Below are 26350 nucleotides of genomic sequence, written 5' to 3'. Positions count from 1 at the left end.
GGGGTTCGCGTGAAGTGTCACACGCGAAAGGGCCTGTGCGAGTGGGGTACGTGTATAACTGGTGTTCGCGTGACGTTTCACACGCGATTGGAACAGGGTACGTGTTAGGGAGAATTCTCTGTTTAGGCGGAAATTCCTAACCTAGTGAGTCCCCCAGTAGCTTTGCGGGATTTCTGGAGTTTGTTTTTTTCATCTTGCCAAGAGTGACACTCATTTTCTCCCACTCTTGGACATGATTTGTGGTATTTCTTTGAATGTTAATGTGTTCTATGGGCTATGGGGTCTTTTACTCCGTAGGGTCTCATGTGTTTTGCTATGTGTGTTACACAGCACCCTCCGTGCAGTAACACTGGGGTGTCCTAGGTGACCCCCACCATAGACTCCATTCCTTGGGACTGACTACTGTCTCCCAGGGCATGTAAAGTCACCATTGGCTTTACTAGACTTAAATTTACTAACAGAACCAGTACAAACCATCCTATTGTGGACGTACTGGTAAGGGTAATTCGATTACCCCTGGGTCTGTTGTTCGAGGGGGCACTGTCCCGTCCCCCCTCATCGAGTTTTGGCTGGTGGCAGTGGATACTACTTTTTATATTCGACCGCAAATATATTCCTATGGGATTTTCCCATTGTTCAAGGGTAATACTTTTTCCTATGTAGCCTTGGTCATACCGCTGGTTTATTAAATTAAAATAAATTCACCGGTTGGTATTTTCTGCCAGAACTCGGTTTTTAAAATGGCGTATGTGTTCGCCTCTGTAACTCCAAACCAAAGGTTGAGCCCTTTGTTCCACTTTTGGTGGGCTTCTGCACAGAAGCCCTCCAGAGTGGTGCCATTATGTCTGGGTACCACAGGGGGTGTGGGAGGGGTTTAGGCACCCTGGACTGAGTTGCCTTGCCAACTCAAGTCGCACTCTGGTGTGATTGGCCCAAGTGGTGAGCCGCCCCGCTCACCACTTAGCATGTTTGATTGACAGCTAGGCTGAATGAATGGGGGTTTTCTGCATAAAAGCAGGGCTTTGGGGACTGGAACTTCAGAAGTCGCCACAGGACCTAAGAATCCGACGAGGGAGAAGCTGAGCCGACCTGCAAAGATGACACCTCCGGTGGAGCCCTGCTGAACCGACTCACCACTTCTCAACGACAGAGGAGATCTCCCTGCTGGAGAGTCTTCTTCCCTTTGACTGGTGGGAACAACCAGTCCCTTGCTTTTTCTTCGCTTCCAGGACGTCTAGTGGTCGAATTGCCCGTGCTGAGCACCCCGGAAACCGGATAGCCACTAACCACTATGTCGCAACCAAAAGGTGGTGCCTTGTGACTGAGCACTCCGCGGCTGGTCTCTTCCCTGGTGGTGCAACGATCTTCAACTTTCCTCTATGACGAGATCATCTCTTCTTCTGGCAAAGCCCCGACTTGCATCCACTACCAGGAACAACTGCCCCCGCCGGAGCTGTCTCTCCACTTTCAAGGTACTGTGCCCGCCTGGCTTCCCTTGTGACGGTTAGCGTGAGGTGTCTTAAATCCTTACCTTTCCACTGGGTCGCCTCTAGACCTTCTTAACTTTTGTTCTAAAACTGGTCCAAGCTTTCTGTGACATTTTGCTACAAAGACTTGAAGTGCATTTCCACTGTGATACTTTTGGGACATACCGCCTTGCCTCTCTCCGAGTGGGCTTGGCCTCTGAACTTTGTGATCTACAGTAGACCCTGCCTTGCTTGCCTTGCATTTGCTTCGTAAAAGTGTTGGTACTGAATTGGTTTCATACCCTGCCTTCTTCTCTCCCTTTCTAACGAATACTAGAGTGCCATCTAGGTTAAGCACTCACCTCTGTCTGCAAATAAGTGGTATCTTTGAACCTAGACTTGTCGAAATATTGTTATGGGATTGATATATACTTATAGTAACTGTGATTGAAGTTGTTTGCCATATTAGTGCCAGTGTGTTTTTCATAGATGTGTTTTTAAATAAATAATTATATATCTTTACACCCAAGCTCTGATCCGTGTCTGCTTGTTCTACTGTGTAAATTGCCCTATCTTGTATACTCTATATACTGCCTAACTCGTCTTGAGAGAAGTCTGACTGCTCAGCCACAGCTACCAGGTAAATCCGGGTGGTGCAGACTGCTACCAATTGGGTTTACTGCTAACTCCTATAGTCTTAAACTTGTTGCAGTGGTCTCAGAGGAAACTGCACAGGATTCTGCCTAACACTGTTGTACAGCGGTGGGATTTGTATCAAGTATACAGTTTAGAGTGCTTTTCAACACTTTAGGATTACTAACCACAAAGCTTAGCACTAAAAATCAACTTTCAAAAAACATGTCTACTATGGAAGTTTACAGTCAAGAGTCCTTGTCAGGTAAAAATACTGACAGTTTGAGAGCTCTCTGTAGACAAGAGAATCTGTCTGTAAAAGGCAAGAAAATAGAACTGATAGCAAGATTGCTGGAAAACCAAAGTCTGGGTACTGGTTCAGAGGAACCAACTTCTCCAGCAAATGTAGATAACATTAATGGTGTTGATCTAAATCAAAGTTCTGATGATAGTGATGAAGAGGCTGAAGGAGAAGAGGAAGGAGAGGCTAATGAAACTGTCTCCCCTACCCCTCTGTCTGCCTTACCCGCTGTACCTACTGGGCCTATAGCAGATCCCACACTAAGTCCTCAAGTCCTTGAACTAGAAAAAATGAAAATAGACTTGGAATTCAGAAGGATTACTGCTCAATCTGAACAGAAACACCAAGTTTCTGTTTGATAGTTAGTTTAATTAGGTAATGTAGGTTTTCCAGAGTTAGTGTAATTAGTTAATATAGTTTAAAATTGCTTGTCTATTGTGCTTTCATGTGACAGTGCGGTGCTTTGTGGCTTTTGAAGGCATCCACTGTCTGTTCCAGCTGGGCCCTTCAGGCTTGTCTTGTGTATGTGTTTGCTGCTTGGGGTCCTTGACTCACATATGCCACTCCTGCCTCCCTTATCCATGGGCTCGCAAGGATGGTTCGGTGTGACAACCTATTACACAAGGGCTTTGGACTGTCATATCTGTGGCATGTCTGGTGCTGTGTGACTTGTGTTGACACCCCTAGTGGGGATGATTGCGGTGTTATTGTCCACTGTTCAGCTTTGCTAGTTGGGGTGTTTCATAATTAATGTGTACATTCATTGCTATGACTTGTGTAGTATGTTTCTTATCTTTACTGTACACGTGCTTGTTGCAATTCATGCCGTAGATAGTGTGTTCCACACTTTGGATGTGAAAGACGGACTGATGGTGTGATTTATGATGTGACTCTCTGACATGGTCAAGTAATGGGATGCCTGAAGAGACACACACAGATGACTTTGAATCATTAATCATGTGTTTCATGCCCTTTCTGCAGGGGGATGAGCCTCCAGAGCACCTTTGCCAGCAGACATGGCCCATTGGACGTCTGAATTCTGGACACGTTTGTTGGTGCCCACATGCACATGTGTGCACAAGCAGAGGCACAGCGATTGCAGACCTACATCCTAGAACTGCTGACGTGTTCCAAGGAACTCCAGGCAAGGTGAGCAGCACAGGGGGGCCACAACACAGCAAAGCTTGCACCAGGCGAGTTGCACATGCAGGCGTAGTCACAGCACTGAGGGTGAGCTTGGACGAATACTGGTGTTGAAGCACACAATGCAGCTCAGATGTGTTGGTGGACTGATGGCTGTTGATTGTAAGGTTGTCTGGGACACCTGCAGGGGCAGTGGCACATACCCTCCAGTACACCAAGGTCCATTGAGGCACTTGTATCAACTATGTAGCCTTCCGAGACATGGAAAGGGGCAGCTCACAGGGACATACAGCAAGGGACATACTCGGGTGCAGTGCATTTCATTTCCATGTACATTTTTATACATGCACTGCCAACTTTGTTTTGGTCATGGTGGAACACGACTTGTTCTGAAGTCATGCCTTGCTATATGGGTCTGTCTGCTTACCCAGGGAACATTGCATGTTGTGTGAATTGTGACACATTGGTGTTCCATTTGCCACGCACCCACCGGCGGCTAACTTACTGCATTGACTGTGTATGACCCATCACAGGGGTAATGTTATATATGGGTACGAAGCATCTACACCAGATTGTCTGTTTGTAGAGTAGTTTGTTGCTATGGGGCATGTTTGGTGGTGTGTTTTTGTGTAATGGGCACGTACAAATTATTGACTGTGGCTCTCTTTGCAGCATTGCAGTGCTCCTGTAACCGGACCTGAGAGTGCGCAGGCAGGAGGCCAGCACTCAAAACCAGAGCTAAGTGTCTTGTTGTTTTTCTTTCAAACTGCTCTGCATAGGCTTGCTGGGGGGTGCACTAATGCATGGATGAATGTGTGATTCAATTTGGTATTTTTTTTTCCCCTAATCACCCAGAGTCCTATCCATTTTTAAACCCTGTACCCTCTACCCGGTGTTCCTTCTTCCCGTACCTATCCAAGCAACGTTCCCTAACCCTCTTTCCCTGCTGCGGTTGCGGATGCCTGTGTAAGCCCCAAACTTGCAGGCGCCGAAACCCTAGAGGGGGTGGTTGGTTCGTGCCACTCCGAAGCCTGGACTACAGAAGGCCATGACAATGATGTCCAAGTTTGTTCGGATTGTGTATGTGTTCATGCAGGTAGTACATTTTCGTGCATTCCCTACTTTCATGTGTCATCCTCCTCCCCTCTCCTGCCACTCATTCCAGTTTTCCAGTGTGCCAACAGCTGTCCCGACTGCATATCACCGACCCTCCTTCCCCACCAGGGTCTCAGAGGCCTGTGTGAGTTTGACCTTGCAGGCACCCGGGACACGGTGGGGGTGGTTGTTTCGTGACACTCCCGCGCCTGTACACAGGACCTGTGACAGTACACATCCGTTCATGGTGCATCATTCTATGTTATGTACTACACATGGTTCACATCCTGTTGTGACATTGTTTTACTGTGCTACCTTGGTTGTTACATCATTGTGGTAGTACTCGGCCTTTGTGAGGTACTGCTACGTCAAGTCATCTACTGGAGGGTGTTCTGGTTCGTTTTTCTGGCTTGGATTTTGTGATTTTGCAAATGAGGGTGGACTCTGAGGGTGCAGGCACCTTTTTACACACAAGGTGGCAGATGGTGACGAAGGGGAAGGGTGATCCTGTGGCCAGGTGAAATTGAGGGTTGAAGGCTCCATGACCCAGGTGCAGTTGTTCAGTGGGTCATGGTCATTTGTGAGGGGGGGGTTGTTGTTGATAGTTGCCTTGCCCTGCAGTGTGATGGGAACCCTGACATTGTAATGGTGGTATCCTATGTACATGTTGTGTTCTGCCGATCAATGTCTGTTCATGTGTTGTGTTTACCTTTCAGGTGTGAGGGGATAGTTGTGGTTTGACATGCTGGGGTGTACACATGGTGAATGTTCACATGTGATGTGTAGAGGACACTGATGGTCACTTGATTGCACATGCATATGTTGAGTGCATGTCCTTACTGACCCACACACTTGCACTATGATGCACTACATGTACAACCACCCTTGCATATCCACGTGTACACTGTTTGCCTTCTGCTGCCCACCGTGTCCCTGCAGCACATGTTCTGTGACCAATTATGGATCCTGTATTCCTGTAATATGCCTAATTTTCTTTTTGATGTGGTCTGTCGCTTAGATGGGATGCTCAGGGTGTGCATCACACACAATGGCTGTTCACTGTGCTGTGCGCTGAGCAGTGTGTTGCAGGAGTTGGGCACAGCACACAGAAGCTGCAGTGTTGATTTTGCAATGCACAATGTGCATGAAGACAGGCATTCATTGTTATGTTACGTCTACAACTCTTATAATGCATTTGGAAATGACTTATTTTGGGTGGGAGGTTGTTGGTCAGTCATTTCATCTGATTCCATGTCAGGCATCATTGTCTGATGCCACTGTACATTTTTGACCTGGCAAAGTGTACCTTATTGGTACTGTGTTGGTGTATGGGTATTGCTTGCCATGTCATGTTGTGGTTTGGGAGAGTTTGAGTGACATAACAGTGATGGCTATGGCCTGTTTTGCAGGTGTGTGTGATTCACACCTTGCATGTCAGGGTCATCCGCTTCTCAAAGCAACTAGCTGGGGGTAGATCTCTCTCCGCGGCAGGGGCCTCCCTCTGGAACAGCCTTCCTGCCTCACTGGAACTTGAGGAGAACCATCTCCGGTTCCGGAAGCACCTCAAGATCTTCCTCTTTGCTTCTGCTTTCTCTCTTCCTCTCCCTTGCAAAATTCTTCACTGGAACTGCACTGGATCTGCAACTGGGCCACTCTCACCGACCTCGGTCCCTGGCCCAGCCACTCTCTACTTGCACTGCCTCCCTGGCAACCCCTGCACTGCGGGACTGTCTCTCTATCGCTACAGCCCCCCCTTCCCAGCACTTGTCTGCACTTACCTTTGATGTTGCCACCAGCTGGCCTATTTATTTGTTTTTTAGTCTACTTACCCTGTACTGCACTCCCCCCCTCCCCTTCCCCTTGTACTTTTCCCTTCCCCCTACCCCTGCACTTGCACAATCTAAATCACACCTGGCCTAGTAGTATCGTTGTCTGTCTTCCCTTGTTCCCCCCTCCCTGCCTCATCGCACCTTGAAATACTTGTGTATAGGCAAGTTACAAATGCCATATCATGTCATATGTGTGCCTTTTGGTCACACAGGATAGCTTGTGTTTAAGTAGCTAGGGATGCAGACAATGTGGCACTTCCATGGCAACTATCTCAGGGTGGTAGGGTTGTGACAGTTGACTGTCTCTTTGTCATCATCGATTGTCACCTGGTATGTGCCAGGCCTGTCTGCACTCCGCAGGGGTAGGAGTTTAGGTGAAAAATGTGGCCACAAGCTGGGTCCGGGCTTCCTCACCACGTGCCCTGTCCCCTCCCATGGGCAGCACCTGTGCCTGTGGTTGGGGATGTGGGGGCACCACCATGTCCACCGGTATGCCCTGCCGTGTTGCAACATTGTGCAGGACACATGCTGCCACAATGATCCTGCACACTACTGGGGGTGCATAGAGTAGCTGCCCGCCAGAGCGGTCAAGGGAGCGGAAACGTGACTTGAGCACTCCGAATGTGCGCTCCACTATGGCCCTGGTTGCAATATGGGTGGCGTTGTATCTTACCTGGGGTGGTGTGGTGGGGTTCCGGATTGGCGTCATCATGTGGTTGCTCAGAGGGTAGGCACTGTCCCCTGGGGAGGTGTAAATGGTTGTGATTATTGGGGTTTGTCTATTTGTGTGTGTGTGTGTGACATGCATGCATGTGCAAGGGCATTTGTACTCACCTAAGAGCCATGTGTCGCCATGCTGCCCAGCTTCCAGGGCCCGGCTCCAGGCGGACATTCTGTATATGAAACTGTCATGGGTGGAACAAGGGTAGTTTGCATAGACAGAGGTGATGATTCCCTTTGCATCGCATACCACCTGTACATTGATGGAATGCCAGTGCTTGCGGTTTCGGTAGATGTGCTCAGTGGCCCTAGGTGGACGTAGGGCCACATGGGTGCAATCTATGGCACCGAGCACTTTGGGGAAGTGTGCCACCCTAAAAAAATCCAGGACAACGGCCTGCCTTTCTGCGGGTGTTCTGGGCATGTATATGTGCCTGCGGACCGAGGGGCACGCTGATTGCCAGTACCTGGTGTAGGCAGCGTGACGGCGTGGCCTGTGAGACCCCCCCCACTATGGCAGTAGTCCGCTGAAATGACCCAGTGGCCAAAAAATGCAGGACATATAGCACCTTCTCCAAGGGGTTCAATGCTTGGGAGCAAAGGGTGGGGGATGTAAGGTCATCTTCCCACTCCCTGACCAGGTCTAGGATTATATGGGGTGGAAACCTATACCTGCTGTAGACCTGGTCGTCAGGCATCCTAAAAAGGCTTGTCCGTGGTGCGAAAATGCGTTCCCTGGCTATTCTCCTTCTCCTGCGGTGTCCCACGATCAGTGCTGCGACAAATGGGGCATTCATCGTAGCTGTATATAGGTGTTTGTTGTTTGCGCGCACTTTTATACTGTGCGCGGGGACGCTTCCGCCTGCCTTCGTGTGGCGGACGTGTTGACACCTGTGTGCGTCTTTTGCCGTGTGCGGGTTTCCCGTATTCGAATCCATGAATACGGGTTGTTCGCGTGCGTGTGGGCGTTCCGTGTAGTTCCCTGAAGTACTTCCCCAGTTACGTCTTCTTTTTCACGCGTTATTCCCCATTCCGCGTGTTACGCCCACTGTTCCGCACACTTTGGTTGTGTGCGCCGCGCTATGTGCGCTTTTGCTGTGCGCGTAGCGCACGCCGTATGTGCCCGCGTGCGCCATGGCAGGATTTGGCGCACGGACAGCGGGAAACACGTGCAGCGTCTTCCTTGAATCGCACGCGTGCGCATGCACTGGGTTTCTCACGCTTGCCTCACCTTGCGCCTGCTTGCGCTGGGATTTTCGGCACACGTTTGCTCCATGAATCGATCCCTAAATGTCTCAAGCTCTTGTTTTGGGCAGCTTAATAATCACCAATATGAACATACAGAATGCTTATTAACAAAAGTAGTGGGACTAGACAGATCAAAGAAAATATCATCTTTTAACAAGTGGTTGAGTAGTTTCCACACTTTTATTTCAATAACAAATGCAATATATATATATATATATATATATACACACACATGGGCCCTCATTACGAGGTAGCTGGTAAAACCCGCTGGTAGCTGGTGGGTTACTGGAAAACCTGTAGATCGTTTACGCCACCTGCATGATATCCGGTGCCACCGGGATATAATGGCAGGCGGCGGAACAGTAAGGGGCCGATTCATGGAACAAACGTGCGCCGAAAATCTTTGCGCAAGCTGGCGCAAGCGTGAAAAAACATGCGCACGCATGCGATTCATGGAGGTCCCTGCGCGTGTTTTCCTCGGGATGTACGCCAAACCCGTGCGTGGAGCACACGGGCGCACACGTCATTGTAACAACTGGAACGCCGTGCATGATGCGTACAGCAAAAGCGCACAACTAAGCGCACACACCAAAAAGTGGGCGGAAAACGGGGCGTAGCGCGCGGAATGGGGAACAACGCGTGAAAAAGAAGGCGTAACTGGGGAAATACTGCAGGGAAATACACGTAACGCCCACACGCACACGAACAACACGTATTCATAGAATAGAAAACGGGAAAGCCGCGCACAGCAAAATACACGCACAGGCCTAAACACGGCCGCCACACGAAGGCAGGCAGTAGCGTCCCTGCGCATTAAAAAAGTGTGCGCAAACAACAAACACGTACATACAGCTACATGAATGTCCCATTCTGTGGCCCCCTAGGAGAATTGACGTGTCACGCACCCCACAGGCATCCCATAAAATCAATAAAAACAGATAAGTGACCCCTGTAGCCCATGTGCATGTAAAAAAACACACGCAGTACGCTGTGGCAGCCAGGAACCCCAAAAATACGTATGCGATCAACACGCAGGCTAGTATGGCCGGAAGAAAAGGGGTACACGACAAACAGGGACACTCGCAGAGGGAAAGATAGCGTGTAGAAGAATAACGCGGAGCCAACACCCACCCGCTGTGAAGTAATCGTGTTTGAAAAACAAAGGGGGTCTGGGAATCTCTCTACCAGCATGAACACAGCCCACAATTACCTTTTCTTGGGAGAATAACGTGCGTGTGAACCCCAACGCCTGGAAAACACACACACCGCTTTCCACGAAAAGCACGTACAGAGCGATGGCAACCCACGTGGGACCTTCAACCCGTGCCAGGGAAACGCCCGTGCGCGTAACGTCACAGACGCGCTTACGGGCTAAGGGCCTTTCCTCGAATTACACGCTGACGTGCACTTTTTTCACGTGCCAAGTCAGTCCGTATCAAGCTGGCCACGCGACAACACACGGAAGACCACGCTCCTGTCCAGAAGGCCATTTTCCTGCCCCCCAGAGCCCTGATCAGCCTCCCACGAGCCATCTGCTGCTGCCTGCCTGCTGCCACCGTGCCCTGCCATTTGGTGCCTGCACATCTGTCATCTGCAGGGGTCCAGTTGCAGTGAACACCACTGCTGGAACAGAAGACTCTCGACTGGTGTTCCATCACTCCACAGCCCAGCCCCAGGACCCAGTTGCCCACCCACACCTGCCTCGGGGGTTGCCATGTGCGACACAACACCTTCCGGCACCAGTGGCAACCCCCAGCCAAAGAGGCAGAGGGCTGCCAGCTTCACTTCCGAAGAAGTTGGCATCCTGGTGGAGTGAGTCCTGGGGCAGTATGATGCCCTCTTCACACCATTGCGCGCCGACAAGGAAAGAGAGAGGAGGATCTGGACGGACATAGTGGGTGCCATCAACGCGAAGGGGGTGGCACCCTGCGACTTGAAACACGTCCAGAAGCGCTGGGAGGACTACAAGTCCAGGACCCTCAAGAAGGCCCGGCGCCAGCTTACCAACCAGCAGATGAGGGTCCTGGAGCGCATTCGCCCAGTGCTTCGCCACCAGATCCTCAGGATGCAGGCCCGTCTGGAGTCGAGCGGTAAGTGGCCAGGCATTGCTGTGTGAAAAAGTGACAGTGCCACTCATCTGCTATTGCTTCCTGTCTAGGGGACCATTGTACAGTACCCTGATGCTTGTGTTATATGTCTCCCTCTACACAGCGGCAAGTGAAGAAGAGGGCAGAGACGGCACTGTGGAGCAAAGCGGCGGGGATGCCCCACCGGCCGGCGATGCAAGGCTCAGTCAACCTCCCAGGAATTACCATTATCCAGAAGCGAGGGGACTGGTGCCGCGGGTGCCACTACGGCTGCAGCGGAAGGGGTGGGTGAGCCCCCACAGGGGCTTGCAATGGCGTAAGACAGTGTGGATCCATCCAGGTTGGTGGTTTCCACAGAGGAGGAGGAGGCCGCTAGTGAGCCGCACATGGGGCCTGGTGGGGGTGGTACCACTGGTGCAAGTGGTGCAGTCCAGGGGCAGGGGAAGGAGGCAGCATAGGTCGCCGTGGAGGGGCCCGTGCATGTCACTGTCCCTGACACTGTGACTGCACCACCATGCACCAGGAGGGATGCCCCATCCCAGGCGCATCCACAGGTAGGGGGGAGGTCCATGTCATCTGACACTCCTCTACCTGCGGACGAGGGGACCCCTGACCGTATGGAGACCGTCCTGATTGGTGTCGCGTTGCACACGTTTGACATTCGTGATGACGTGCGTGCTTCCTGGGGGGACCACGCACGTCACCAGTTGGGAGGGGCCATCGTCGGGTGTTTTGTACATGTGTCGGCCACTCTGGCGGCCTTCTCCTCCTCTGTGGAGACTATGCGCCAGTCGTTCTCCATGCCGTCTTCCGGCCCAGATGCCACCAGGGCCCCCTGTGGACCTACACTGACCAACGCAGCCAGCTCGGTGGAGATCCCATCCCTGCCACAGTCAGGAGTCGGAGGTCCAGCAGGGGTGGACACCCCAGCAACTGGACCCCAGCAGATGGAGGATGTGCCGGCATCATCAGGCAGGGCACGTGCACGACAACGCCGGTGTATTCCATCAGCCTGGATGCCGTTGTGCTGGCAGAGGCAGTTGCGTCGGAGGCAACAGCATGCTCAACGTCGGAGGCAACAGCATGGCTCAGGCCATCTACATCAGAGGGGCAGGCATCGGCCGGAGGGCAGGAGGACCCTGGAATGGGAGTGTCTTCCGTGTGGCAGCGGTTGGGCCAGCGGATAGGTGCGGAGCGGCGGCGGGCGGACAATGGTCAGGGCGGAGAACTCCATGCGCAGGGCACTGAGGTGGGCTGAGTGTCTTGAGGGAATTTGCAGGGAGTTGGAGGTGGACAATGCGTTATCCCTGCGAGACCTCAGGGCCAGGGAACAGGTCCGCCTCCAGGACGTTGAACAGGAGTTCGATGATGCCCTGGCCCGGGAAATCAACTAGTGAGCCGTAGGACTTGCCCGCCACCATTGTATATTGTTAGTGTAAGGTTTCCTTTGTTTATAATTAATTTGGAGTTCATGGACTTTGCTCCACTTTATGTACATAGTTGTTTTTATAGGTGTTTTTGGTAGGTTTCCTTTTGTTTGGCCATCACGGACCCTTCAAACTTTCTGTGTATATGAATCAAGACTTGGACATACTTTTGGAATTCTGTCATCACCATGGATCAATGGTATTTTTTTTTTCTTTGAAGTACTTTATTGGGACTTTTGAAATGGACCACTTCCCTTTTTTCCTCTTGTGTTTTTTTGTTTTACATTGGATTCATCTACATTTTATGATTTTGTCTTTTCTTCATTTGCTAGTTTGATTTTCCTTTGTCTTTCTTATTTACGTATTTTATTACACACCATATTTCTTATTCATTGTTGTTGTGTACTCTCATTGCTTTTGTGCATTGCTCAATGAGCATTGCCTTTGTCATGTGTTGCCACTTTATGGCTCTGTTGTACATTCATGCATGTCCATGGTGGTTCTTTTGAGTCTTGGATGTGTAATCTGTGAGTGGGGCAGTGGATGCTTGCGTCCTTGGACTGGGGGGCAGGAGGGATTTGTGTAGGCATTTGGCCAATGGGTCTGTTTTGAGAGAACATGGTGTTTGGTGAGCCACGTATCGGGGCCTGCTGGCTGGTACCCGTCACTGGGGGTGGGGGTGGGGGGACATGAGTCGGGGCCTGCTGGCAGGTACGCGTCACTGGGGGTGGGGGTGGGAGGACATGAGGGAAGGCTCCCAGGTGCATGGTGCCATGCGGGCTGCCTGCGGGGCATACCCAGGGGTGTAGGGTGCTTCCCTGTGGTGTGGGCTGCCTGCAGTGCATGGGGAGGGGGTAGGGACACACCAGGGAGGGCCCACACTGCCGAAACGCGTGTAAAACTGCACGCACACCCCAGTAATACACATACCCTGCTCCCCAAGACCTATCGCGTGTGAAACTACACGCGCACCCCAGTAATACACATACCCCGCTCCCCAAGGCCTATCGCGTTTGAAACTACACGCGCTCCCCAGTAATACACGTACCCCGCTCCCCAAGGCCTATCACGTGTAACACGTCCCGCGCACCCCCCAGAAACACATACCCCGCTCGGCCAAGGCCTATCGCGTGTAACACGTCCCGCGCACCCCCCAAAAACACGTACCCCGCTCGGCCAAGGCCTATTGCGTGTGCAACTACACGTGCCCCCCCAGAATACGCACAGGCAGCCCATCCACCCTCCCCATACCCCGCAGGCAGCCCTTCACCCCTGGGCATGCCCCGCAGGCAGCCCTTCATCCCTGGGCATGCCCCGCAGGCAGCCCATCCACCCTAGGCATGCCCCGCAGGCAGACCACTCCACAGGGGGGACTTTTTCCACGTTTTACACGCGATTTCGCTGGCACGAGAGGGGTACGTGTATTCCGAGGTGTGCACAGGGAGTTTTACATGTGATTTGCCTGCCGCGAGCGGGGTACGTGTATTCCGAGTGGTGCGCGGGGAGTTTTACACGCGATTGGCCTCAAGCGAGCGGGGTACGTGTATTCCGAGGGGTGCGCAGGGAGTTTTACACGCGATTGGCCTAGTGCAAGCGGGGTACGTGTATTATGCGGTGGGCACAGGGAGTTCTACACGCGTTTTCGTGGTTGGGGGGCTGTATGCTGGTACACTGAACTTTGTGCCATGTACTGGATTTGTGCGATGTTTTTGGCGCATGGGGCGGGGTTGGGGGCGTAACTGGCACTGCTGCAGGGTTGCTGCGCCGCTCTGAGCCACGGTTGCTTAGGGATGTTAAAATCCATGAATACGCTGTGCGCCGAAATGGGTTTTGGCGCACACGGCTGGCGCAGACTGCCGCACGCGCACTCTGTACGCCAGCCGCGTGCGCAACTTGTGCGCTCATTTCTATGAATTACCCTGTAAATCCCCATTCCTGTGAAGTTGCATAGGACTCCATGGGAACGGGGTCACTGAAGCAGCAGCACTTTTGCTGACGGTGCGGGTGCTTCAGTGAAAACACTGATAGTAGGGGCTGGCACTCGCGCAGGTCAGGCCTGCCGGGAGTTCCGTGCCCCTATTGGAAAACGCGCAGTTTGGCAGTCCCAGAAGGGTGACGGTACGTTGCTAACAGCACCCTTATTTCCGGACCGCCAAACATGTAATGAGGCCCATGGACTTTAGTTAAAGAATATTACAAATACTAGCACAAGTGGAAAGCAATCTATCTCACAGATACCTTGGAATTTCAGGTAAATTAGACAAGGGTTTTAGAATAATAACAACAAAGCGTGCTCATGCAGATAGAGTACATCAATATCTATATATGTTTTAATTTGCACAATCATCTTATGTATTATTAGACTTGTTTGGCGAATCTTGAATTTGATCATCATTCATGTGTAAACTTAACATACAAATTAAAGTATTTATATTTATTGGGGGAAAATGTTACCACTTTTCATTGCGTTGTTATGAATTTGGTAATTGATTCCAGTTATTAATTAAGAGTGCCATAGTTGCAGCCTTGAAAAACCCTGATTGGGTGAAACATGTTGGCAGTACCACTGGCAACCAAGTTGAGTTTCTAAATTGTTGAGGGTATAAACTAAGGGCCTCATCAAGACATGGGTGGTAACTGCACCGGGATATTACCCAATGCAATTTGCTTTACCGCAACTCGGTCTGACGCAATTTGTGCCGGATCCCGAGTTGCAGGGGCGGTAAATCCCCATTCCCCATTGAGTGCATAGGACCCAATGGAGTTGGGGGGCACGATTACCACCAGCTGTAATAGTACTGTGGTAGTAGCACCGAAAACGGCTGAAAATGGGCAGAAAGCTGGAGATTTACCTCCAGTAAAAAGCTGGAGTTAAAATTTCAAACTTTCCGCCCAACTCATAATTGGGCCAACCCTTAAATGCGGTGGTAACAGCTGCGTTACTGCCGTATTTCAGGGCTGAAGCCCAACTTGTGATTAGGATCTACGACTGTAAATAATACACAGTAACATTTCAAGAGTGATACTAGAGAAGAACTGTTTATTGATGGTAAAACTGGACCTGTCTGATTGCACAATTGATCTTTGTACTTTGAATCTACAAAATATTACAATTCCTGTATGAAGAAATATAATGTTAAATCAGACATGATTTTTTAATTTAATGTTATTTATATAGCATTCATGAACATTACTCAGGGGGATAAGCGAATGAGACCTGGAGGATAATCTTTGTTAGGTGTAGTATACATTGCTGATCAATTTGATTGATTGATTAATCGGTTTGTTACTTATTATGTGCCTATACACCAGTGTTTCAAGGCGCAACCAGGCAAGGGGAGGGGACCAAAGGGAGGACAAGACAAACGATCTTACAAGGCCTAGTGTCTTTTAGATCGTGCAAGTGATCAACAAGAAGTGCAGGGGAGCGGGTGTAGGGAGAAGTGCACCCAGAGCAGCAGGGCCCTGAGTTAAGTGCAAGGAAGGCTGGGACTACATGGGGCAATCCCAGCCCACTAGTGCAAGGTTAGCCAGGTGGCAGCGCAAGGTGGGCCAGGGGCAAGTGCATGCAGACTGGTCAGGGGGTGGCCTGGTGTCCTGTGCGACTCAGAGGACACCAAGCATACAGTGAGTAGACAGAGCAGGAGCAAGGAGGGGTATCAGGGGAGAGGGAGTGAGAATAAAGAGGAGAAAAGGAATGTCTTGAGGATCTTCCAGAATTTAGGGATATCCGGCTCAAGGCAGAGAGAGGCAGAGAGGCCATTGCAGAGTGAGGCACCTGCAGAGGAGAGAGTTCTACCCCCTCATTGAATGGCATTTACAAGTCTCTTTCATGCTAGTCTCTTAACCCCCCTAGAACAATAGTGGTTGGGTTACACAAACTCTCATGTTCAAGACGCTTTGATGATTCTAAACATCTAAGGCCCCCATCCATGGCATGCACTGGTTTTCCTGAAGCTCCCACTAGCATCCAAATAAATAGGTGGAGAGAGGGCGAGTGCAGTTATCGGCAGAGTGGACTGCTAATTTTGAGCTGCTGTCTCCCTGGGAAAGGTGAAAAGGGTTACACCCTGAACCGCAAGATCGTTGAAGAAGCCCTTTACAGCGCAGAGCCACTGTGGAGTGTGAGAGAGTGCAGCTACAGGCAGAAAGTACACTTAACTCTGAGGTAGCCGCTGCTTGGATGCACCTCATAGTTACATCACAAATATAAACACTAAACATATCATGAATGAAAAACCAGACTGTGAATTCTCAATCCTTCGAGAAGAGATACGTGACAAGGCTTGCCATCCTGCCTGTAAGAAGGCCAATATGGCTGACTCTCTAAAAGAATCAAGGGTCATGCAATCTCTAAATATGACACCGGGGATTAGAATCACCCCTCTTACCCCCAAATGGTACACGTACAGAAATAAAGCTTAACACAAATAAAAGCTTTGAGAAACATTCCCAAGACTGATCTAAGCATGCTTAAATTTGAAGAAATTGATTGAAAGTTAATACCTCCGAACCAACAAAATATAGCTGAGGTAGTGTCTTTTGATTTGATGACTGCACAGACAAGACCAAATGGCCAGATTCAAACAAGGTCATGCTCAGGAACCCCCTCGGTTTAGACCTTTCAGGTGTTAGCTCTGATATTTCATGCTTACGTTATACGCTAAAGGATGCGGATGAACAAATACAATTGACGGCTTTAAGCATCTCAGCACTTCATTTAATGATTAGTTCATTCATCAATCACTATGACAATATCAGAGATGAGATGAAATCTCATACACTGATAGTAAGGGAAATTAAATTAATGTTAGAAAATATGGAACAACCGCTGTCTAATATAATCAGACTAAAGCAAAATTTACCAAGCCTACAAAAGAGTGTCGATATGTGAGAGAAAACAGCAGCAGAGGAGACAGTAGAAACAGTTATAGGCATAAAACCAATGGTCCTCATTACGAGGGTGGTGGTAATCCCATACTACCGTTTCTGCTGCCTGATATCCTGGGGCTACCAGGATATCATGAGCGGCGGAACAGTAAATCCCCATTCCCCTGGAGTCCATTAGGACTCCACGGGAATGGGGACCCTGAAGACCCGGCACTGTTGTTAACGGTGCCGGTACTTCAGTGAAAATTCTGCCGGTAGGGATCTGAACCCCCGACAGGTCAGGCCTGTCGGGATTTCCGTGCCCCTGCTGGCAGACTTGTAATTGGTCTGTAAATGGTGCATGTACGTTGATACCAGCACCTTTATTTCCGGAACACCAAACTTGTAATGAGGCCCAATGATTGCAATGAATAGCCTGAAAAGAGACAAAGCAAATGACATTATGGATATTGAAAATTGACATGTGGGAATAAAACAGACCAAAAAATGGAAACAGGCGAAACAGAACAGTAAAGGAGAAAACAGTCGCAAAAGAAATCTAAAAACAAACAAATGAAGAGATCAAATAAAAAAAATCAGGAACCTTATTAAGATCTCACAAATGAAGCAGCCGTAGAGGCCAATAGAAAACAAACTGAGATCAACTCTCCTTTGATAAGATTAAAACACCATCATGTCAATCAAAAAAAGCAGACTTCAGGGGCAGAAAGGAAGATACAAACTACCCCTCTGGGCATTGATCAAATGACGGAAATTATAAGAAAGTGAAAATTTGATAAATCCACAGACATGCATCAGGATGAAATCGGAGTGGTTGCTGAAGTTGGGCATGTAACCAGTAGAGAAAGAGAACACTGTTCTGATGCTATTACCAGATGCATAATCTCTACTCAAAATAACTTCACTCCTGGTTCATACTCACAATCAGTGCAGAATTCAGAAATTCATTTACACCACAAAGAATCACTGAGATTTGAGGTACAACAAAAGTAAAATTTCGCTAGAATATCCCAAATAAATAAGACTCAGAATACATACCCATACTTAATACTAGAGTTTTTTTGTAGAAAGGATTACAACCCTGGCGTTAAGGGGTTAACGGCGCCGTAAAAGGCTGCGGCGCCGTTAAACCCTTAATGCCCGATTCACACTTTAACGCCTGCTTTTTGCAGGCGTTAAAGTCCAACCCGCTAAGGGACCTTGGTGCTAATTACGGCACCATAATTTACGGTACCGTAATTAGCGCCTTCCCCATTCCCATTGTGCCCCATGGGCCAAAAATGGGAATGGGGAAGGGGCCATGGTGAATGGGGAATTACCGCCCCACCAACCTTGTAATGGAGCGATAATTCCGCCATCCACCATGGTGGAATCCGGCATGGACCATGGTGCTAAAAGCACCATGGTCCAACGCCAGGGTCGTAATGAGGCCCAAAAGTGTTTTAAATCGTTCAAATATCATAGCACTATTTAGAGAGATGCCATGTCTAAGACCTAATTCAACTAAGTATATGGAACAAGTAGACTTTTTTGTCTACATGCAAACTGATATAGACACAATTAAAAGACTGTCAAAAGCTGTATATGCCATGTTAATTGCAGAATTGGAGGCACGTAGACAAATGGGGTATGACCTTGTGCCATGAAATGACCCGAGAGGAATGATAGGAGTGGCGATGGAAAAGGATAAGGTGAAGCTCAATGACTTTAAATATGGAACAGACTTAAAGATTTCATGTATTGGAAAAGACAACTCAAAACACAGGGTCCAACTGGCAGAGACTGAACAAATGTAATCAAAGGTGGACTGTGACTGGTCATGGCTTCATATTGAAAGAACATAAAGTTTGAATAAATGATAGACATTGTGCCTCATTATAAGTTTGCCAGTCTGGAACCAAGGGTGACGGTAAGCTCACCAGCACCCTTTTTTCCAGACCAGCAAACTACGAATCTGCCTGCTGGAGCCGTTGTGCCTGACAGGTCTGACCCTGCCAGGCCTTGTGGCCACAGTAGGCAGGCTCTTCACAGGAACACTGGCACCATTGCTAACGGTGCAGGTGCTCCCGTGTCTCCACTCCCATAGAATCCAGCAGGATTCTATGGGATTGGGGATTAACAAATGTACTGCCGCCTGACTTCCCAGCCGCCGGACTCATGATGAGCCGGTGGCACCGGGAAGTCAGGCACCAGTAACGTATTACGGGTCCAGCGGCAACCCACTGGTAGCACCCGCAGGGTTACCGCCGGACCCGTAATGAGGCCCATTGTCTTGGAAAGTCAATAACACTAGGATAGCTTGGATAAAATGGACCTCTAGCCCTTGACAGTGGTATGATCTGTAATATGTTAAGGTGGCCATCCAGCATGAAAAACTGATCTTTCTCTGTGCAAAGTCCATAACAAGAGAGAAGCTTGGATAAGAAGGACATCTAGCCCTCAACAGCAGCATGATCTGTGCTATGTTAAAATGGCCATCCCACCTGGAGAACTGATCTTTCTCTATGGAGAGTCAATAACACAAGCAAGACGTGGATAAGGTGGTCAGCTAGCCCTCAACAGCAGCGGGATCTGTGCTAAGTTAAGGCGGCCATCCCACCTGAAGAACTGATCTCTCTCTATGTCAAGTAAATAACACTAGGATAGCTTGGATAAGGTGGACTCCTAGCCTTCGACATTGGCGGGACCTGTGCTATGTTAAAATGGCCATTCCACCTGAAGAACTGATCGCTCTCAATGGAAAGTCAATAACACTAGGATTACTCGGATAAGGTGGATTATTAGCTTTTGACAGCGGCAGGATCTGTGCAATGTTAAGATGGCCATTCCTCCTGAAGAACTGATCTCTCTATGGAAAGTTGATAACACTAGGATGGCGTGGATAAGATGGACTACTAGCCCTCGACAGCAGCATGATATGTGGTATGTTAATATGGCCATCCCACCTGGAAAATGTATCTCTTGCAATGGAAAGTCAATAACACTAAAATATCTTGTATAATGATGGGCAACAAGCCCTCAACAGCGGCATGATCTGTGCTATGTTAAGATGACCATCCCTCCGGAAGAACTGATCTCTCTCTATGTTAGTCAAAAACACTAGGATAGCTTGGATAAAATGGACTACTAGCCCTCGACGGCGGCAAGTGCTGCAATTTGTTAATATGGCTATCCCACCTGAAGAACTGATCCCTCTCTTTATGGAAAGTCATTAACACTAGGATAGCTCTGGAAGATGGACTGCAAGCCTTCGACAGTGGCAGGATCTGTGCTATGCGAAGATGGCCATCCCACCTAAAGAACATATCTCTCTCTATGAAAAGTCAATAACACTCGGATAAGATGGACTACTAGCTATCAACAGTGGAAATCTAATACCTCCAATCCAAAAGAGAGCCACAAACAACAACATAAGGGTAAACCACAAGGGAAACCAAATCAGGCTAGTGTACCATCTGGACCCAAACCAGATGGAGGTCAGAACAAACCCCAATTCATCAAAACATTTGGGAAATGTTATGTTTGTGGGTGAACTGACCATGTGAAAGGGGATTACAGATGCAAGGGTAAACCTTCAGGGGTCCACACTGTCTCCTTAGCCTTCTCCCCAGAGGAAGAAGTACCTATGACCAGTGGAAACTTTCACCTACTGGCTGACGAATCCATTAGAGTCTCAGCTTGTGTTTCTTTAGTGTCCCGGGGCTTGTGGGAACAACAGAATCTAGATGTATACAATTCAATCCCAGATAATACTAAAGAGTATTATAAAGATAGTGTTCTTGTGAATGGTCAGGAAACCCCTGCCATCAGAGACACTGGAGCCAGCATAACTCTGGTGGATGAATCATTTTTCAAGGTGGAGGATGTTGCTAAGGCACCCAAACTCCTCGCCAAGTTAACTGGAGCCCCTGCGCAAATGCTGCCCCAGTTACCAGCTCTCATCCAGTGTAATGATATGACTGTCAAAATACCTGTTAGTGTGCAGAGTGAAGTGCCTGGGAGAGTCCTGTTGGGTAATGACCTGAACATTCTTGGAGTTGTGTCAAGGACCCCCAGGCCTCCCAGTAAAAGGAAACAGGAGCTCACTAGGTCTGCAAGGGAGAGAACCTTGAGAGTTGATAGAGGAAACTATCACTCCCACTCCAAAGGGGAAACCCAAGACCTCCAGGAAAAAGCCAGACAGCACTCCTGTGCTACCAACAAGGACATCACCAAGATTGTCCAAAGTCACACCTGTGACTCCTACACCTGCTGAGACAGAGTGTGAGGTGCAACCTTGTGTGGTTGAGCCAGTATCTGAAGAATCAGATCTGGAAGAAGACACTGTCTTAGTTGGAGACCTTGACCCTGTTGACCATCCTGTGCTGCAGTCTTTACTGGCAGAAGGTGGCCCCAACAGGGCAGACTTTAGCAAATGACAGAGAGTGTCCTACTCTTGAAGGTCTTCGACAACAGGCTGCTAACCAACTTGATGGGCCAGAAGTTGGAAAGCACAGGTTGAACTGGGAAGATGGCCTCTTCTACAGTGTACCAACTGAGTCTATCCATGGGGACTGAAAAAGAATTGTAGTGCCCTTGCTAACCGACTCTAGTTCCTATAGTTAGCCCATGAGATACCTTTGGATGGTCACTTGAGTTTCAAGAAGACCAAGGAAAGGCTCTCTCTCTACTTCTACTGCCCTAAAATGGGTTCAGAAGTTGACAAATTCTGTAGGAGCTGTCACACTTGCCAAACCTCTGGCAAGAGTGGAGCCAAGAATGTGCACCCTTGGTGCCTCTCCCAGTGGTGGGAATTCCTTTTGAGAGGGTGGGCTTTGGCATCGTCGGTCCCCTTGACCCTCCCACATCTTCAGGGAACAGGTTAAACCTGGTTGTAGTAGACCATGCTACAAGATACCCAGAGGCCAGACCTATGAGAACTGTTACAGCTCAGGCTGTGGCTAAGGCTCTAATTGGTATTTTTACCAGAGTAGGGTTTCCTAAGGAAGTGATATGCGACAGGGGATCCAATTTTATGTCCCACTACATGCAAGCCATGTGGAAAAACTGTGGTGTCACTTATAGGTTCTCTACACCCTACCATCCACAGACAAATGGACTAGGAGAGAGGTTTAATTGTACTATGAAGAGCATGATAGGTGCTTTAGAAGAGCCCCTTAAGAAAAAGTGGGACCTTCTACTGCCATGCCTTCTCTTTGCATATAGAGAAGTCCCTCAGGAGGGAGGGAGTGAGTTACAGTCCCTTTGAACTTCTCTATGGCCATCCAGTCAGAGGTCCATTGGCCCTGATCAAGGAGGGGTTGGAGAGTGCTCCTTCCCCCACGCCAGTCAGAGTGACTGACTACGTGATAGGTCTCCAGAGGAGAATGTCACACATGATTGCAGAAGCAAGTGATAACTTAAAAGCAGGTCAGGCTCTGGTCAAACATTGGCATGATCAGAAGGCCAGCATGGTTGAGTTTACTCAAGAACAGCTTGTATTAGTTATGGTGCCAACAAGCCAGAGGGCCTTGCAGGACAAATGGATAGGACCCTTCAAGGTTGTGGACAAACTTGGAGAGGTGAACTATTTGGTGGATTTAGGCAGACCTAAGGAGGCTCCCAGAGTCTTTCACACCAACCGTTTAAATACTTATGTCTCGAGACAAGAAGTAGGAGCTTTGCTTCTAGCTTAAGCTCAAGGGGAAGAGAAGAGTGAACCTCTACCTGACCTCCTCAGAGGCAAACCTTTAGATGAACAGATAGAAGGAGTTAACCTCTCTTTTCAGCTGACTTCTGAACAACAGGAGGAGTGCAAAGTTCTGTTGAATCAGTTTGCCTCCCTGTTTTCACTCTCACCAAGCTTGACCCCTTAGGGCCAGCATGATAATCCCACTGGTGACTGTTTACCTGTGAAAAGCAGAGGTTACAGAATGTCAGAGCATGTGAGATCCCACATCAAAGGAGAGGTCAATAAGATGCTTGATATCCGGGTTATAGAGCCCTCTACAAGTCCATGGTCTAGTCCAGTTGTTCTAGTACCAAAGGCAGGATCCAAGGAGTTGAGATTCTGTGTGGACTATAGAGCTGTAAATGCTGTCACTAAGACTGATGCCCATCCATTGCCAAGGACAGATGAACTGGTGGATATACTTGGTTCACCCAAGTACCTCAGTACATTTGATCTAACCTCAGGCTATTGGCAAATAGCACTGACAGGCCATGCCAAGGAGAAAACTGCATTCTCCACCCCAGCAGGCCTCTACAAGTTTAAGGTTATGCCTTTTGCACTAAAGAATGCACCTGCTACATTTCAAAGGATGGTTAATCAAGTTCTGAATGGGATGGAGGACCTCTGCTTGGCATACTTGGATGACATTACAGTGTTCAGCCCTACATGAAAGAACATATTGTTCACCTGGGATATGTTTTGCAGGCTCTTGAGCAGGCCCATCTGACCATAAAGGCAAGCAAATGTCAAATTGGTCAGAGCAAAGTGGTCTACCTTGGTCATGAGGTAGGAGGAGGTGAAATAAGGCTGTTGCCCAGCAAAGTACAAGCTGTGCAAAACTGGGCCACACCTACTACTCAAACCCAAGTGAGAGATTTCCTAGGCCTCACTGGGTACTACAGGAATTTCATAGAGAACTATGGGTCCATAGCTTCTCCCTTGAATGTGATCTCCTCTCCAAAATTCCCTAAAAAGGTTAGCTGGAATGGGGAGTGCACTCAAGCCTTTGAAAACCTGAAGAAAGCCCTTTGTCAAGCTCCAGTCCTAAGAGCTCCTGATTATCACCAACCCTTCATTGTGCAGACAGATGCCTCCAATATAGGTATAGGTGCAGTCCTTAGTCAACTGGATGAGAAAGGTAGGGAGCACCCCATTTGCTTCATCAGTAGGAAACGGAAGGAACCAGAAACAAGGTGGGCAACCATAGAGCGTGAATGTTTTGCCATTGTGTGGTCTCTGAAGAGGTTTAGACCATACTTGTATGGATCTACCTTTGTGATTCAGACAGACCAGCGACCCTTGAGATGGTTAATGCAAATGAAAGGGGAGAACCCAAAACTTCTAAAATGGTCAATCTGCCTGCAAGGGTTCGATTTCACCATTGAGCACAGAACAGGATGTCACCGCCAAAATGCTGATGGTCTCTCTAGGATGTTTTTAACCGACTAGAGGTAGAGATTCATCCAGGAGTGGATGAAATCCTCCTGTCCCTTAGTCTGGGGCGGGGGGGTGAGTGTTAGGGAGAATTCTCATAATTGGCTGATTACCCTTACCTAATGATTCCCTCAGCAGCTTTGCTGGATTTCTAGGATTGATTATTTTTACCCGGTAAGAGTGTAAGCCTTTTCTCCCACTCTTACATGTGTTTTGCTGTGTGTGTTAGGCAGAATCCTGTGCAGTTCCCTTAGGGAACACTACAGAAGATTTAGACTACAGGTATATGCAAGAAAATCCCCTTTGGTATCAGTCTGTACCACAAAGATTTAGTTGGTAGCTGTGGCTAAGCAGTCAGACTTATGTCAGAGGGAGATGAGCAGTATTCAGGATTTACCAATTAGGGCTTCAGTACTATGAAACAAGGAAACACTGACCAAAGCTTTGTATCAAAAAGAATATATATATATATATATTTATTTTACACACTCTGATGTTCACACACAAATCACTATTATTAAAGCAATTTAAATCAGTCAAGAAAAGTATCCACAACTCCCTATCTAAATTGTAGACAAGTATGAACAAGAGTGAAAACTGAGCAAAACGGCACAGTGTAAACCAAGCAGAAATGGCACTCTAACAATTTCTCAGAAGGGAGGGAAAGGACAAGTTATACAGGATTAGACTCTTTAACACACCAGCAACACTTCCCAAGTAGATTGTGAACAGGTTAGGCAAGGCAGTACTTTAGCATATGTAATACTGAGGTGAAAACCGAGCAAAATGGCACTTCACAAGTTTAAAAAGAGGGAAGGAAAAGGTGGATATAAGAGTTAGGTGCACCAACACAGTTCTAGGTGAGAAGCAATCTAGAGAAGGCAGTAGTAACAGATTTAGCCAGAGTCAATAGGCCTGTGCCAGAGTCAGTGGTACAAGACTATGTGCCCAGGATCAAAATGTTCTAGTAGCTGCAGTCAAGCCTTTGTTTAACAATTTGAAAAGGTGGTTGCAGAAGGTGAAAGACAATGTAAGATGATAGGGGTGGCCAACCCAGTAGGTAGGTAGGTAAAGGATTTAAAACACCTTTAGCGCTACCCAACGAAATGGGAGGCCTGGCGGAACAATGTACCTTATAAGTGTAAGAGGCTCCTGCGGTGGCGGTAGTTCCTGGCAGTTCCTGCAGTTCGGGAGATCCAGCAGAGGAAGGGAGACTCTCGTCGAGGAGGAAGGTTCGAGGAGGAAGGTTCGGGTTACTGCACTGCCCAGGGATGAAACCAGCCATGGTGCTGCCAAAACAAATAAAAGGTACGCTCCTTTAAATCGCGGTCGTGGTGGACGGGTGCCTGGCTATCCGGTCTCCAAGTGCAGGGAACTGGCGATTCGACCAAGGCAGGTCCTGGAAGGCGATTGGCGAACTGGTTGGCCCCACCAGCTCAAGGGATGAAGACTCTTGCAGAGGAAGACCTTCTCAAGTCTTTGGAGAAAAGTGGTGAGGATCTGCAGCAGGTCTTCACCGGTGGCTCAGTCGTTGCAGATATCTTCAGCTTCTCTCCTCTTTGGTTTCTTAGTTCCAGTGGCGACGTCTTGTCCTCCAGTCCTCAGGACCCTGCTTTTATGCAGCAAGACCCCCATTCATACAGCTTAGCTGTCACTCACACAGTGGGGTGGCTCTCCTGGCGGGAGAACCCACCAGCCTATCAGTGCAGAGTTCGACTTGGGTTGCGTAGGCAACCCTGTCCAGGGTGCCTATTCCCCCTCCCACACATCCTGTCTACCCCAGACTCAGTGGTGCCGAGAGGGGGGCTTCTGTGCAGAAGACCGCCAAAAGGACGAACAAAGGATCCCCGACCCGGGTTAGGATTTCAGAGAAAGACATGAGAAAGAAATATTATTAAAGTTCTGGCAAAAAAACCCTACCGGATTAAAGTTAATATTAAAATAAACCAGGGGTATGTAAGAGGCTGTCAGTAAAAGTGGTAGCCTTGAACAATGGGAAAATCCCATAGGACAATATTTGCAATCGAATATTTAGGGTAGTAACCACTGCCACCAGCCAGAAACATTTGAGAGAAGGACTGTACAGTACCCCCTCGAAAATCAACACCAGGGAAAAACTATTAACCCTTTCCAGTACTTCCATAGTAAGATGGATTGTACTGGTTTAATTGGGCCTCATTACGACCCTGGCGGTAAGGGGTTAGCGCCAGCGTTAGCTGCGCCGACCCCTTACCGCCAATTACGAGTTCCCTTTCCGCCATGGCGGTTTTTACACCTGCTTTTAGCGGGTGTAAAAAACCATGGCGGTAAGGGAACTTGGTGTTAATTACGCCACCGTAATTTACGGTGGCGTAATTAACGCCTTCC

Source organism: Ambystoma mexicanum, chromosome 6p, assembly GCF_040938575.1.
Source record: "Ambystoma mexicanum isolate Mex_15411 chromosome 6p, UKY_AmexF1_1, whole genome shotgun sequence".
NCBI classification, from domain to species: Eukaryota; Metazoa; Chordata; class Amphibia; order Caudata; family Ambystomatidae; genus Ambystoma; species Ambystoma mexicanum.
Note: the sequence above shows the minus strand (reverse complement) of the source record.